This window comes from Dunckerocampus dactyliophorus, chromosome 3 (genome assembly GCF_027744805.1).
Source record: "Dunckerocampus dactyliophorus isolate RoL2022-P2 chromosome 3, RoL_Ddac_1.1, whole genome shotgun sequence".
NCBI classification, from domain to species: Eukaryota; Metazoa; Chordata; class Actinopteri; order Syngnathiformes; family Syngnathidae; genus Dunckerocampus; species Dunckerocampus dactyliophorus.
The window spans coordinates 732,311-748,182 of record NC_072821.1 but is presented as its reverse complement, the minus strand read 5'-3'; positions in this window follow the sequence as shown (position 1 = coordinate 748,182).

Here is a 15,872-nt window from a genome sequence, read left to right as displayed (position 1 = left end):
AGCCACAGCAGATTCCAAGTGAGGCCTGAAAGCAGAGATGACTGTCACCATGACGACATGATGCTGCTGAAGGGGGAGGAGCTCTGGTGTGCTGGGGGCAGTGGGGGGGGGGGGGGGGGGGGGGGGGGGGAGCGCTTGCTGTCACATGAAGACTTGACATCTCGTCAGCGTGTGGAATCCCATCACGGCTGCCACGGAGCTTTCTCAGGAGACACCCAGTGGGCGGGGCCAAAACACAGACGCCGAGGCTCCCGATTGGCTCCCCCGCCCCTCCCGGGCCAGATTAAATCCTTTTTTTAGTGCTGAGGGTGAAAGTCATGTTAATCCACCGCTAATGCTTGACTATCAGTCATCTGCTCACAACTGTTGACATCCTTTTTCTATGCCGCTTATCCTCACGAGGGTCACAGGTATGCTGGAGCCTACCCCAGAGGGTCCTATTGAATGAACCTAATATTTGATATATATTGATATATAATATCAATCACTTTGCTGCCAGTGCAGCCAATAGCCAATGCCTTCCCTTTTAGAAGAATTGCATTGTGGGAAGTTGAGTCTTGTAGTTCTCTGCTCCCTTGTCTCTCTATTCTCTCTCTTCTGTCTGCACCGCCCATTGTCTTCCGTGTCCTGATTGGCTGAAGACCACTGTCACTCAATCTCCGTTGTGGCCTGCTGTTGATTTCATCCACGTTTGTCGCAGGGTTTTTTTGGAGCAATTTCTGTGTTTTTTTTTTTTGTTTTGCACAGCGTATGAAGGCTAGTATAGCTGAGCCTGGCCCTTTAAGAAGCATTGCATTGTGGGAAGTCAAGTGTTGTAGTTCTGTGCTTTAGTGGCTGTCTCGCTCTCGTCTGTCTGCACCGCCCATTGTCTCCCGTGTCCTGATTGGCTGGAGACCATTGCCCATCAATCTCCGTCGTGGTGTCTCCTGTTGTGGCCATAGCTAGCAAACTAGCTAACCGTGTGAGCTGCTAGCTAACCGCCAACTCTGTGGATAATAGAAGAGACAGAAGACCGACCGTGTGACAGGAGGCGTGTGTTTTAGGACTTCACTCACTGCAACCCCCCCACCCCCCAATATATGAGGGAACACTGTTCCTAATGTTTCAAAGAGGGGTGTCCAAACTTTTTCCAGCAAGGGCCACATATGAAAAATGAAAGGTTGCACTTTTGCCACATTGATATTTGATACAGATTAGCTCGGAAGTTCTGGGAATGTTTTTAAAAACTGCATCTGAGTTTTGTGGTATCAGTGAATTTTTCACTGTTCCTTTCTTCTGAAATCATCTTTGTCCATTTCCTCTCGTAATATGACGACTTTATTCCCATCATATGACGACTTTATTCCCATCATATGACGACTTTATTCCCATCATATGATGACTTTATTCCCATCATATGACGACTTTATTCCCATCATATGATGACTTTATTCCCATCATATGACGACTTTATTCCCTTCATATGACGACTTTATTCCCATCATATGATGACTTTATTCCCATCATATGACGACTTTATTCCCTTCATATGACGACTTTATTCCCATCATATGATGACTTTATTCCCATCATATGACGACTTTATTCCCATCATATGATGACTTTATTCCCATCATATGACGACTTTATTCCCATCATATGATGACTTTATTCCCTTCATATGATGACTTTATTCCTATCATATGATGACTTTATTCCCATCATATGATGACTTTATTCCCATCATATGACGACTTTATTCCCATCATATGATGACTTTATTCCCATCATATGATGACTTTATTCCCATCATATGACGACTTTATTCCCATCATATGACGACTTTATTCCCATCATATGATGACTTTATTCCCATCATATGACGACTTTATTCCCATCATATGATGACTTTATTCCCATCATATGACGACTTTATTCCCTTCATATGACGACTTTATTCCCATCATATGATGACTTTATTCCCATCATGACGACTTTATTCCCTTCATATGACGACTTTATTCCCATCATATGATGACTTTATTCCCATCATATGACGACTTTATTCCCATCATATGATGACTTTATTCCCATCATATGACGACTTTATTCCCATCATATGATGACTTTATTCCCTTCATATGACGACTTTATTCCCATCATATGATGACTTTATTCCCATCATATGACGACTTTATTCCCTTCATATGACGACTTTATTCCCATCATATGATGACTTTATTCCCTTCATATGACGACTTTATTCCCATCATATGATGACTTTATTCCCTTCATATGATGACTTTATTCCCATCATATGATGACTTTATTCCTATCATATGATGACTTTATTCCCATCATATGATGACTTTATTCCCATCATATGATGACTTTATTCCCATCATATGATGACTTTATTCCCTTCATATGATGACTTTATTCCCATTATATGACGACTTTATTCCCATCATATGATGACTTTATTCCCTTCATATGATGACTTTATTCCCTTCATATGATGACTTTATTCCCTTCATATGATGACTTTATTCCCATCATATGATGACTTTATTCCCTTCATATGACGACTTTATTCCCTTCATATGACGACTTTATTCCCATCATATGACGACTTTATTCCCTTCATATGACGACTTTATTCCCATCATATGATGACTTTATTCCCTTCATATGATGACTTTATTCCCATCATATGATGACTTTATTCCCATCATATGATGACTTTATTCCCATCATATGACGACTTTATTCCCATCATATGATGACTTTATTCCCATCATATGACGACTTTATTCCCATCATATGATGACTTTATTCCTATCATATGACGACTTTATTCCCTTCATATGACGACTTTATTCCCATCATATGATGACTTTATTCCCATTATATGACGACTTTATTCCCATCATATGATGACTTTATTCCCATCATATGATGACTTTATGATGACTTTATTCCCTTCATATGATGACTTTATTCCCATCATGTGACTTTATTCCTATCATATGATGACTTTATTCCCATCATATGATGACTTTATTCCCATTATATGACGACTTTATTCCCATCATATGATGACTTTATTCCCATCATATGATGACTTTATTCCCTTCATATGATGACTTTATTCCCATCATATGACGACTTTATTCCCATCATATGATGACTTTATTCCTATCATATGACGACTTTATTCCCTTCATATGATGACTTTATTCCCTTCATATGATGACTTTATTCCCTTCATATGATGACTTTATTCCCATCATATGATGACTTTATTCCCATCATATGATGACTTTATTCCCATCATATGATGACTTTATTCCCATCATATGACGACTTTATTCCCATCATATGATGACTTTATTCCTATCATATGACGACTTTATTCCCATCATATGATGACTTTATTCCCATCATATGATGACTTTATTCCCATCATATGATGACTTTATTCCCATCATATGACGACTTTATTCCCATCATATGATGACTTTATTCCCATCATATGATGACTTTATTCCCATCATATGATGACTTTATTCCTATCATATGATGACTTTATTCCCATCATATGATGACTTTATTCCCATCATATGATGACTTTATTCCCTTCATATGACGACTTTATTCCCTTCATATGACGACTTTATTCCCATCATATGACGACTTTATTCCCATCATATGATGACTTTATTCCCATCATATGATGACTTTATTCCCATCATATGACGACTTTATTCCCATCATATGATGACTTTATTCCCTTCATATGACGACTTTATTCCCATCATATCATGACTTTATTCCCTTCATATGATGACTTTATTCCCATCATATGATGACTTTATTCCCATCATATGATGACTTTATTCCCTTCATATGATGACTTTATTCCCATCATATGATGACTTTATTCCTATCATATGATGACTTTATTCCCATCATATGATGACTTTATTCCCATTATATGACGACTTTATTCCCATCATATGATGACTTTATTCCCATCATATGATGACTTTATTCCCTTCATATGATGACTTTATTCCCATCATATGACGACTTTATTCCCATCATATGATGACTTTATTCCTATCATATGACGACTTTATTCCCTTCATATGATGACTTTATTCCCTTCATATGATGACTTTATTCCCTTCATATGATGACTTTATTCCCATCATATGATGACTTTATTCCCATTATATGACGACTTTATTCCCATCATATGATGACTTTATTCCCATCATATGATGACTTTATTCCCATCATATGATGACTTTATTCCCATCATATGACGACTTTATTCCCATCATATGATGACTTTATTCCTATCATATGACGACTTTATTCCCATCATATGATGACTTTATTCCCATCATATGATGACTTTATTCCCATCATATGATGACTTTATTCCCATCATATGACGACTTTATTCCCATCATATGATGACTTTATTCCCATCATATGATGACTTTATTCCCATCATATGATGACTTTATTCCCATCATATGACGACTTTATTCCCATCATATGATGACTTTATTCCTATCATATGACGACTTTATTCCCATCATATGATGACTTTATTCCCATCATATGATGACTTTATTCCCATCATATGATGACTTTATTCCCATCATATGACGACTTTATTCCCATCATATGATGACTTTATTCCCATCATATGATGACTTTATTCCTATCATATGATGACTTTATTCCCTTCATATGATGACTTTATTCCCATCATATGATGACTTTATTCCTATCATATGATGACTTTATTCCCATCATATGACGACTTTATTCCTATCATATGATGACTTTATTCCCATCATATGATGACTTTATTCCCATCATATGATGACTTTATTCCCATCATATGATGACTTTATTCCCATCATATGATGACTTTATTCCCATCATATGACGACTTTATTCCCTTCATATGACGACTTTATTCCCATCATATGATGACTTTATTCCCTTCATATGATGACTTTATTCCCTTCATATGATGACTTTATTCCCATCATATGATGACTTTATTCCCATCATATGATGACTTTATTCCCATCATATGATGACTTTATTCCCATCATATGATGACTTTATTCCCATCATATGATGACTTTATTCCCATCATATGATGACTTTATTCCTATCATATGACGACTTTATTCCCATCATATGATGACTTTATTCCCATCATATGATGACTTTATTCCCTTCATATGATGACTTTATTCCCTTCATATGATGACTTTATTCCCATCATATGATGACTTTATTCCCATCATATGATGACTTTATTCCCATCATATGATGACTTTATTCCCATCATATGATGACTTTATTCCCATCATATGATGACTTTATTCCCATCATATGATGACTTTATTCCCATCATATGATGGTGCAAATGTGCACCTAATGTATTGGGTGTACCTAATATACTGACATCGTTTAGGCCACATAAGTGCCGAGTATTCTGGCTGCAGGTGGACCCAATATGTCTGACCACATCTGTGCCTAATATTTTGGGTGTACCTAATGTGTAGGCCAAACGTGTTCCTAATACTTTGGCTCACTGGAGGAGACGAGTCAGCACTCGAGCAACTACGAAGCGTCCAAAGTGTCCACGTGTGCGTTTGTCCTCTTCCTGGTGTTTGTCGAGTCCCACAGTGATGCTTTGTTGCTAACTTCCTGGTCACGTGTCATCGCTAACTTCCTGGTCACGTGTCATCTCTAACTTCCTGGTCACGTGTCATCGCTAACTTCCTGGTCACGTGTCATCTCTAACTTCCTGGTCACGTGTCATCTCTAACTTCCTGGTCACGTGTCATCTCTAACTTCCTGGTCACGTGTCATCGCTAACTTCCTGGTCACGTGTCATCTCTAACTTCCTGGTCACGTGTCATCTCTAACTTCCTGGTCACGTGTCATCTCTAACTTCCTGGTCACGTGTCACCTCTAACTTCCTGGTCACGTGTCATCTCTAACTTCCTGGTCACGTGTCACCTCTAACTTCCTGGTCACGTGTCATTGCTAACTTCCTGGTCACGTGTCATCTCTAACTTCCTGGTCACGTGTCATCTCTAACTTCCTGGTCATGTGTCATCTCTAACTTCCTGGTCACGTGTCACCTCTAACTTCCTGGTCACGTGTCATCTCTAACTTCCTGGTTAACTGCTGGTGTCTTTATTGATGCATCAATGAGGAACGTGACGAGGGGCCGCATACTCACATCAAACCACGGAAGTCTGGCAGCAGACGTGCCCTCAAGGACCTGCTAACGACCAGGACAAGGGACCAAAGACTCTGATCTCGATGTAGACTTTGAGCCAAGAACTGTTGAATGTTCTTATCCATCCAGGTCCTTGTGTTTCCCGGGCACTGAACAGACTAGAGCAGTCCTATCTAGTCTTTGAGCATGAACTGGGGAGATGCTCGGATGAGAAACTCAACCGTCCATCTGCGATCAAGTCAGTGCCCTTAGAACTCGGTAGCGGTGGTCGATGTAGGCCACAGGACTCAGGACTGGCCAAAGACTCCAACCAAAGACGGAGGGGGTGCATACCCAGACCAAGTGGCTCTGGTCTTACTTGAACTCCTCCACCTGGGACTGGACCTCATCCCATCCACCCTTTTCCCACCGAGAACCAGCTCCTCGGATTTGGAGGTTCTGAGTGTCATCCCGGAAGCTTCGCCCTCAGCTTCGACCCATCCAATAAACCAAGTAAGGAACCGGGAAGTAAGGGAGTGCACACGTGGTTCAAAGGATTCAGGTCTTCCTGTTAAAGCAAGGACTTTACTAGAGGGCTGCCGTCGATCCACGGCAGTTAGCATGGAAGTTTCAAACGTCGTCAAATCAAAATGACTGACAGACTGGCTGCTAGCTCGCATCAGCTAGCTCGCATGCAAAGAGAGGGACTCTGCGCTGGGGCGTGTTACATAAGAGGCGGCTGTCATGGCTTATGTAAGCTCAGAGGGGAGCGCAGGGCACTCGAGCTAAGTTGGTGGGTCCAGGATTTGCTTTTGTTTTTGAATATTTGTGTTCTCTTCAAATGACAATCATTTTGGTTTCATAAAGCATCTTCGTGACGTGAAAACGTCCCAGCACCTTGAAAGCCTGTCATGACACATCAAGCATTTATTGATATGCAAAAATCCCACGGACATTTCAGAAGCTCCTGCTACCTGCTACCTGCTGCTAACCTCCGCACCGGCAACTTGTTAGCTTGTTGGCTTCATTTTCAGGCTATTTTAATCTGGCAGGTGTGCCAGCAAAACACAAATGCTAACAATGCTAACAATGCTAACAGCTCTTGTGAAAACTCGGGAACATCTTGCGTCAATAGTTGATAAAGTGCTCAAGGTCAAAGTGATTCTGTGATTCTATTAGGACTGTTAAGAGAATAAAGTCATAATTACAAGAGGAAAATGTAGCAAAAGAACCTTGAACGAGTGGGAAAATGTAACAAAAAACAGAAGAAATGGAAAAACCAGCCATGATTTGATGAGAATAAAAAAATAAAAAGAATGTGACAATATTACGAGAATGAACTTTATTACATTACGGGATGAAAGGTCATTTCAGTATCTGCTTTAAGAAAGAAACAAGATCATCGTTTTCAAGAAGAACGTTCAAATAGTCAAAACGAAACTGGAAAAATCAGCTGTCATTGACGTGAATGAAGCCAAAATACTCAAAGCAGGAAAAGACGTAATTTCACGAGAATAAACTCATGAGGAGGAAAACAATCCTTTTAGGGAAATATTATCTTCAAAATGCCCGATTCTTCGATGACAAACTAACACAAATAAATCAAGTTGACAATTTAAAATCGAGCGTGGGGGGGCTTATGATATTACAGGAATGAAGTCATAATATGACAAGAAGATTACTGGTCACACTTACAATAAAGTACACAAAAATGTACTAGTTACTAATGGGGAACTCATGAGGAACTAATGAGTAAGTAATGAGTAACTAATGAGTAAGTAATGAGTAAGTAATGAGTAACTAATGAGTAAGTAATGAGTAACTAATGTGTAAATAATGAGTAACTAATGAGTAACTAATGAGTAAGTAATGAGTAACTAATGTGTAAATAATGAGTAACTAATGAGTAAGTAATGAGTAAGTAATGAGTACTAATGAGTAACTAATGTGTAAATAATGAGTAAGTAATGAGTAACTAATGTGTAAATAATGAGTAACTAATGAGTAAGTAATGAGTAAGTAATGAGTAACTAATGAGTAAGTAATGAGTAACTAATGTGTAAATAATGAGTAACTAATGAGTAACTAATGAGTAAGTAATGAGTAACTAATGTGTAAATAATGAGTAACTAATGAGTAAGTAATGAGTAAGTAATGAGTACTAATGAGTAACTAATGTGTAAATAATGAGTAAGTAATGAGTAACTAATGTGTAAATAATGAGTAACTAATGAGTAAGTAATGAGTAAGTAATGAGTAACTAATGAGTAAGTAATGAGTAACTAATGTGTAAATAATGAGTAAGTAATGAGGAACTAATGTGTAAATAATGTGTAAATAATGAGTAAGTAATGAGTAAGTAATGAGTAACTAATGAGTAAGTAATTAGTAACTAATGTGTAAATAATGAGTAAGTAATGAGGAACTAATGTGTAAATAATGTGTAAATAATGAGTAACTAATGAGTAAGTAATGAGTAACTAATGAGTAAGTAATGAGTAAGTAATGAGTAACTAATGAGTAAGTAATGAGTAACTAATGAGTAAGTAATGAGTAACTAATGTGTAAATAATGAGTAAGTAATGAGGAACTAATGTGTAAATAATGTGTAAATAATGAGTAAGTAATGAGTAAGTAATGAGGAACTAATGAGTAAGTAATGAGTAACTAATGTGTAAATAATGAGTAAGTAATGAGGAACTAATGTGTAAATAATGTGTAAATAATGAGTAACTAATGAGTAAGTAATGAGTAACTAATGAGTAAGTAATGAGTAAGTAATGAGTAACTAATGTGTAAATAATGAGTAACTAATGAGTAAGTAATGAGTAACTAATGAGTAAGTAATGAGTAACTAATGTGTAAATAATGAGTAAGTAATGAGGAACTAATGAGGAACTAATGAGTAACTAATGTGTAAATAATGAGGAACTAATGAGTAACTAATGAGGAACTAATGTGTAAATAATGAGTAAGTAATGAGTAACTAATGAGGAACTAATGTGTAAATAATGAGTAAGTAATGAGTAACTAATGAGTAAGTAATGAGTAACTAATGTGTAAATAATGAGTAAGTAATGAGTAACTAATGAGTAAGTAATGAGTAAATAATGTGTAAATAATGAGTAACTAATGAGTAACTAATGTGTAAATAATGAGGAACTAATGTGTAAGTAATGAGTAACTAATGAGTAAGTAATGAGTAACTAATGAGTAACTAATGAGTAAGTAATGAGTAACTAATGTGTAAATAATGAGTAAGTAATGAGTAACTAATGAGTAAGTAATGAGTAACTAATGTGTAAATAATGAGTAAGTAATGAGTAACTAATGAGTAAGTAATGAGTAAATAATGTGTAAATAATGAGTAACTAATGAGTAACTAATGTGTAAATAATGAGGAACTAATGTGTAAGTAATGAGTAACTAATGAGTAAGTAATGAGTAAGTAATGAGTAACTAATGTGTAAATAATGAGGAACTAATAAGTAATGAGTAAGTAATGAGTAAGTAATGAGTAACTAATGAGTAACTAATGTGTAAATAATGAGTAAGTAATGAGTAACTAATGAGTAAGTAATGAGTAAGTAATGAGTAAATAATGTGTAAATAATGAGTAACTAATGAGTAACTAATGTATAAATAATGAGGAACTAATGTGTAAGTAATGAGTAACAAATGATTAAGTAATGAGTAACTAATGAGTAACTAATGTGTAAATAATGAGGAACTAATGAGTAAGTAATGAGTAAGTAATGAGTAACTAATGAGTAAGTAATGAGTAAATAATGAGTAAGTAATGAGTAACTAATGAGTAACTAATGAGTAAGTAATGAGTAAGTAATGAGTAACTAATGAGTAACTAATGAGTAAGTAATGAGTAAGTAATGAGTAACTAATGTGTAAATAATGAGTAACTAATGAGTAAGTAATGAGTAAGTAATGAGTAACTAATGAGTAAGTAATGAGTAACTAATGTGTAAATAATGAGTAAGTAATGAGGAACTAATGAGGAACTAATGAGTAACTAATGTGTAAATAATGAGGAACTAATGAGTAACTAATGAGGAACTAATGTGTAAATAATGAGTAAGTAATGAGTAACTAATGAGGAACTAATGTGTAAATAATGAGTAATTAATGAGTAACTAATGAGTAAGTAATGAGTAACTAATGTGTAAATAATGAGTAAGTAATGAGTAACTAATGAGTAAGTAATGAGTAAATAATGTGTAAATAATGAGTAACTAATGAGTAACTAATGTGTAAATAATGAGGAACTAATGTGTAAGTAATGAGTAACTAATGAGTAAGTAATGAGTAACTAATGAGTAAATAATGAGTAAGTAATGAGTAACTAATGTGTAAATAATGAGGAACTAATAAGTAATGAGTAAGTAATGAGTAACTAATGAGTAACTAATGTGTAAATAATGAGTAAGTAATGAGTAACTAATGAGTAATGAGTAAATAATGTGTAAATAATGAGTAACTAATGTGTAAATAATGAGGAACTAATGTGTAAGTAATGAGTAACTAATGAGTAAGTAATGAGTAACTAATGAGTAACTAATGTGTAAATAATGAGGAACTAATGAGTAAGTAATGAGTAAGTAATGAGTAACTAATGAGTAAGTAATGAGTAAGTAATGAGTAACTAATGAGTAAGTAATGAGTAACTAATGTGTAAATAATGAGTAACTAATGAGTAAGTAATGAGTAACTAATGTGTAAATAATGAGTAAGTAATGAGGAACTAATGTGTAAATAATGAGGAACTAATGAGTAAGTAATGAGTAAGTAATGAGTAACTAATGTGTAAATAATGAGTAACTAATGAGTAAGTAATGAGTAACTAATGTGTAAATAATGAGTAACTAATGTGTAAATAATGAGTAAGTAATGAGGAACTAATGTGTAAATAATGTGTAAATAATGAGTAAGTAATGAGTAAGTAATGAGTAACTAATGAGTAAGTAATTAGTAACTAATGTGTAAATAATGAGTAAGTAATGAGGAACTAATGTGTAAATAATGTGTAAATAATGAGTAACTAATGAGTAAGTAATGAGTAACTAATGAGTAAGTAATGAGTAAGTAATGAGTAACTAATGAGTAAGTAATGAGTAACTAATGTGTAAATAATGAGTAAGTAATGAGGAACTAATGTGTAAATAATGTGTAAATAATGAGTAAGTAATGAGTAAGTAATGAGGAACTAATGAGTAAGTAATGAGTAACTAATGTGTAAATAATGAGTAAGTAATGAGGAACTAATGTGTAAATAATGTGTAAATAATGAGTAACTAATGAGTAAGTAATGAGTAACTAATGAGTAAGTAATGAGTAAGTAATGAGTAACTAATGAGTAAGTAATGAGTAAGTAATGAGTAACTAATGTGTAAATAATGAGTAACTAATGAGTAAGTAATGAGTAACTAATGAGTAAGTAATGAGTAACTAATGTGTAAATAATGAGTAAGTAATGAGGAACTAATGAGGAACTAATGAGTAACTAATGTGTAAATAATGAGGAACTAATGAGTAACTAATGAGGAACTAATGTGTAAATAATGAGTAAGTAATGAGTAACTAATGAGGAACTAATGTGTAAATAATGAGTAAGTAATGAGTAACTAATGAGTAAGTAATGAGTAACTAATGTGTAAATAATGAGTAACTAATGAGTAAGTAATGAGTAAATAATGTGTAAATAATGAGTAACTAATGAGTAACTAATGTGTAAATAATGAGGAACTAATGTGTAAGTAATGAGTAACTAATGAGTAAGTAATGAGTAACTAATGAGTAACTAATGAGTAAGTAATGAGTAACTAATGTGTAAATAATGAGTAAGTAATGAGTAACTAATGAGTAAGTAATGAGTAACTAATGTGTAAATAATGAGTAAGTAATGAGTAACTAATGAGTAAGTAATGAGTAAATAATGTGTAAATAATGAGTAACTAATGAGTAACTAATGTGTAAATAATGAGGAACTAATGTGTAAGTAATGAGTAACTAATGAGTAAGTAATGAGTAAGTAATGAGTAACTAATGAGTAACTAATGTGTAAATAATGAGTAAGTAATGAGTAACTAATGAGTAAGTAATGAGTAAGTAATGAGTAAATAATGTGTAAATAATGAGTAACTAATGAGTAACTAATGTATAAATAATGAGGAACTAATGTGTAAGTAATGAGTAACAAATGATTAAGTAATGAGTAACTAATGAGTAACTAATGTGTAAATAATGAGGAACTAATGAGTAAGTAATGAGTAAGTAATGAGTAACTAATGTGTAAATAATGAGTAACTAATGAGTAAGTAATGAGTAACTAATGAGTAAGTAATGAGTAACTAATGTGTAAATAATGAGTAAGTAATGAGGAACTAATGAGGAACTAATGAGTAACTAATGTGTAAATAATGAGGAACTAATGAGTAACTAATGAGGAACTAATGTGTAAATAATGAGTAAGTAATGAGTAACTAATGAGGAACTAATGTGTAAATAATGAGTAATTAATGAGTAACTAATGAGTAAGTAATGAGTAACTAATGTGTAAATAATGAGTAAGTAATGAGTAACTAATGAGTAAGTAATGAGTAAATAATGTGTAAATAATGAGTAACTAATGAGTAACTAATGTGTAAATAATGAGGAACTAATGTGTAAGTAATGAGTAACTAATGAGTAAGTAATGAGTAACTAATGAGTAAATAATGAGTAAGTAATGAGTAACTAATGTGTAAATAATGAGGAACTAATAAGTAATGAGTAAGTAATGAGTAACTAATGAGTAACTAATGTGTAAATAATGAGTAAGTAATGAGTAACTAATGAGTAATGAGTAAATAATGTGTAAATAATGAGTAACTAATGAGTAACTAATGTGTAAATAATGAGGAACTAATGTGTAAGTAATGAGTAACTAATGAGTAAGTAATGAGTAACTAATGAGTAACTAATGTGTAAATAATGAGGAACTAATGAGTAAGTAATGAGTAAGTAATGAGTAACTAATGAGTAAGTAATGAGTAACTAATGTGTAAATAATGAGTAACTAATGAGTAAGTAATGAGTAACTAATGTGTAAATAATGAGTAACTAATGAGTAAGTAATGAGTAACTAATGTGTAAATAATGAGTAAGTAATGAGGAACTAATGTGTAAATAATGAGGAACTAATGAGTAAGTAATGAGTAAGTAATGAGTAACTAATGTGTAAATAATGAGTAACTAATGAGTAAGTAATGAGTAACTAATGTGTAAATAATGAGTAACTAATGTGTAAATAATGAGTAAGTAATGAGTAACAAATGAGTAAGTAATGAGTAACTAATGTGTAAATAATGAGTAAGTAATGAGGAACTAATGTGTAAATAATGAGGAACTAATGAGTAAGTAACTAATGTGTAAATAATGAGTAACTAATGGTAAGTAATGAGTAAGTAATGAGTAACTAATGAGTAAGTAATGAGTAACTAATGTGTAAATAATGAGTAAGTAATGAGGAACTAATGAGTAACTAATGAGTAACTAATGTGTAAATAATGAGGAACTAATTAGCAAGTAATGAGTAAGTAATGAGTAAGTAATGAGAAAGTAATGAGTAACTAATGTGTAAGTAATGAGTAAGTAATGAGTAACTAATGAGTAAGTAATGAGTAACTAATGTGTAAATAATTAGTAAGTAATGAGTAAGTAATGAGTAAGTAATGAGTAAGTAATGAGTAACTAATGAGTAAGTAATGAGTAACTAATGTGTAAATAATGAGTAAGTAATGAGTAACTAATGTGTAAATAATGAGGAACTAATGAGTAAGTAATGAGTAACTAATGTGTAAATAATGAGTAAATAATGTGTAAATAATGAGTAACTAATGAGTAAGTAATGAGTAAATAATGTGTAAATAATGAGTAACTAATGAGTAACTAATGTGTAAATAATGAGGAACTAATGTGTAAGTAATGAGTAACTAATGAGTAAGTAATGAGTAAGTAATGAGTAACTAATGTGTAAATAATGAGTAAGTAATGAGTAAGTAATGAGTAACTAATGAGTAAGTAATGAGTAACTAATGAGTAAGTAATGGTTGTGTGTGTTCAGGTGTGTTCCTCATGAATTGTGTAATGTTGTGTATTTTGTTGTCAAGTGTTGCTGACTATTGATTGAAAAAGTGTGAACGTGTGAACGTGTGAACGTGTGAATGTGTTGAAGGATTGCAGGAATGATTTGCTTTGTCATCTCAAAGTGAAGATGTGGTTTGTCTTTGGGACCAATGGAACCTCTCAGCATCTTCACAAAAGACGTGGCCCTGGGCACCCCCACGTGGCCCTGGGCACCCCCACGTGGCCCTGGGCACCCCCACGTGGCCCTGGGCACCCTCACGTGGCCCTGGGCACCCCCACGTGGCCCTGGGCACCCCCATGTGGTCCTGGGCACCCCCACGTGGTCCTGGGCACCCCCATGTGGGCCACTTGGCCGAGACAAGAGCAGAATAAAGGCTGTCACGGGGGTCTCACGCCAAGCTCCCCCCAGTGCCAAGTGTGTGTGTGGTTGGGGAGTGGCCCCCGGGGGCCCTTGGGCTGAATGGGTTCCCTCCTACGAGGTGGGGTTACGCGGCCCCCTTTCATGTTGATTAGCAGCCCTGTGAGCGGGTGGGCGGGGCTCCTGTCACGTTCACGTCACCAAGCGGCTGAAGACTTCATCTGACGCTCACGGCGGCCATGACAGGAACACAAAGTCAAAGTCGCCATCATCGCCATCGCCTCCGCCCAGAAGTGTCAGGTGATGACCTGACCTACACCCCCCCCCTCCCTTTTCTTCTCTGCACTCCAGAACATCAACACAAGGAACGTGGGACCCTCCTCACTCACTCACTCATCTTGTTAACACATGAAGACATTCCATTTGAAACAATTTTTACTTTTTCTGTTGCACGCGGGACACATCCTGTACAGATGGGTGGGGAAAGAGGTGTGCCCCCCCCCGATTGCTTATTTGTTTGCATGTTTGTCACTGGAATGCTAATGTGAATATGAGCCAATGACAACACAACTCAACACTTGACGCACTTTTTACATGAAACTTGTTATTATTAAGGGGGAAAACATCCAAAGCTACATCACCCTGGGGGTCCCTGTGTGGAAAAGTGATTGCCCCCCCCCACTTTTCCGCACAGGCCCATGAAGAGTACATGTTTGCTTCATGTTGTCTAACATTTACAAACATGAGCTTACGTTGGTATTCATTTATTTATTACTATTTACTGCAGTGTTGAGTGTACAACACACTTGTTAGCGGTGGCATGTAGCAAGCTATAGCATGTGTGGCTACGTTGGCTATAGCATGTGTGGCTACGTTGGCTATAGCATGTGTGGCTACGTTGGCTATAGCATGTGTGGCTACGTTGGCTATAGCATGTGTGGCTACGTTGGCTATAGCATGTGTGGCTACGTTGGCTATAGCATGTGTGGCCACGTTGGCAGCACCTCCATGCATCATGTCTATTTCAGTGTACCATCCCAGCCCACAACGCCCACACACACCAGCTCCAGCACCTTCCCACCATCCCATCAAATTACCGCCTGCGTCTAATTGAAGTGTGCTAGCTAATGG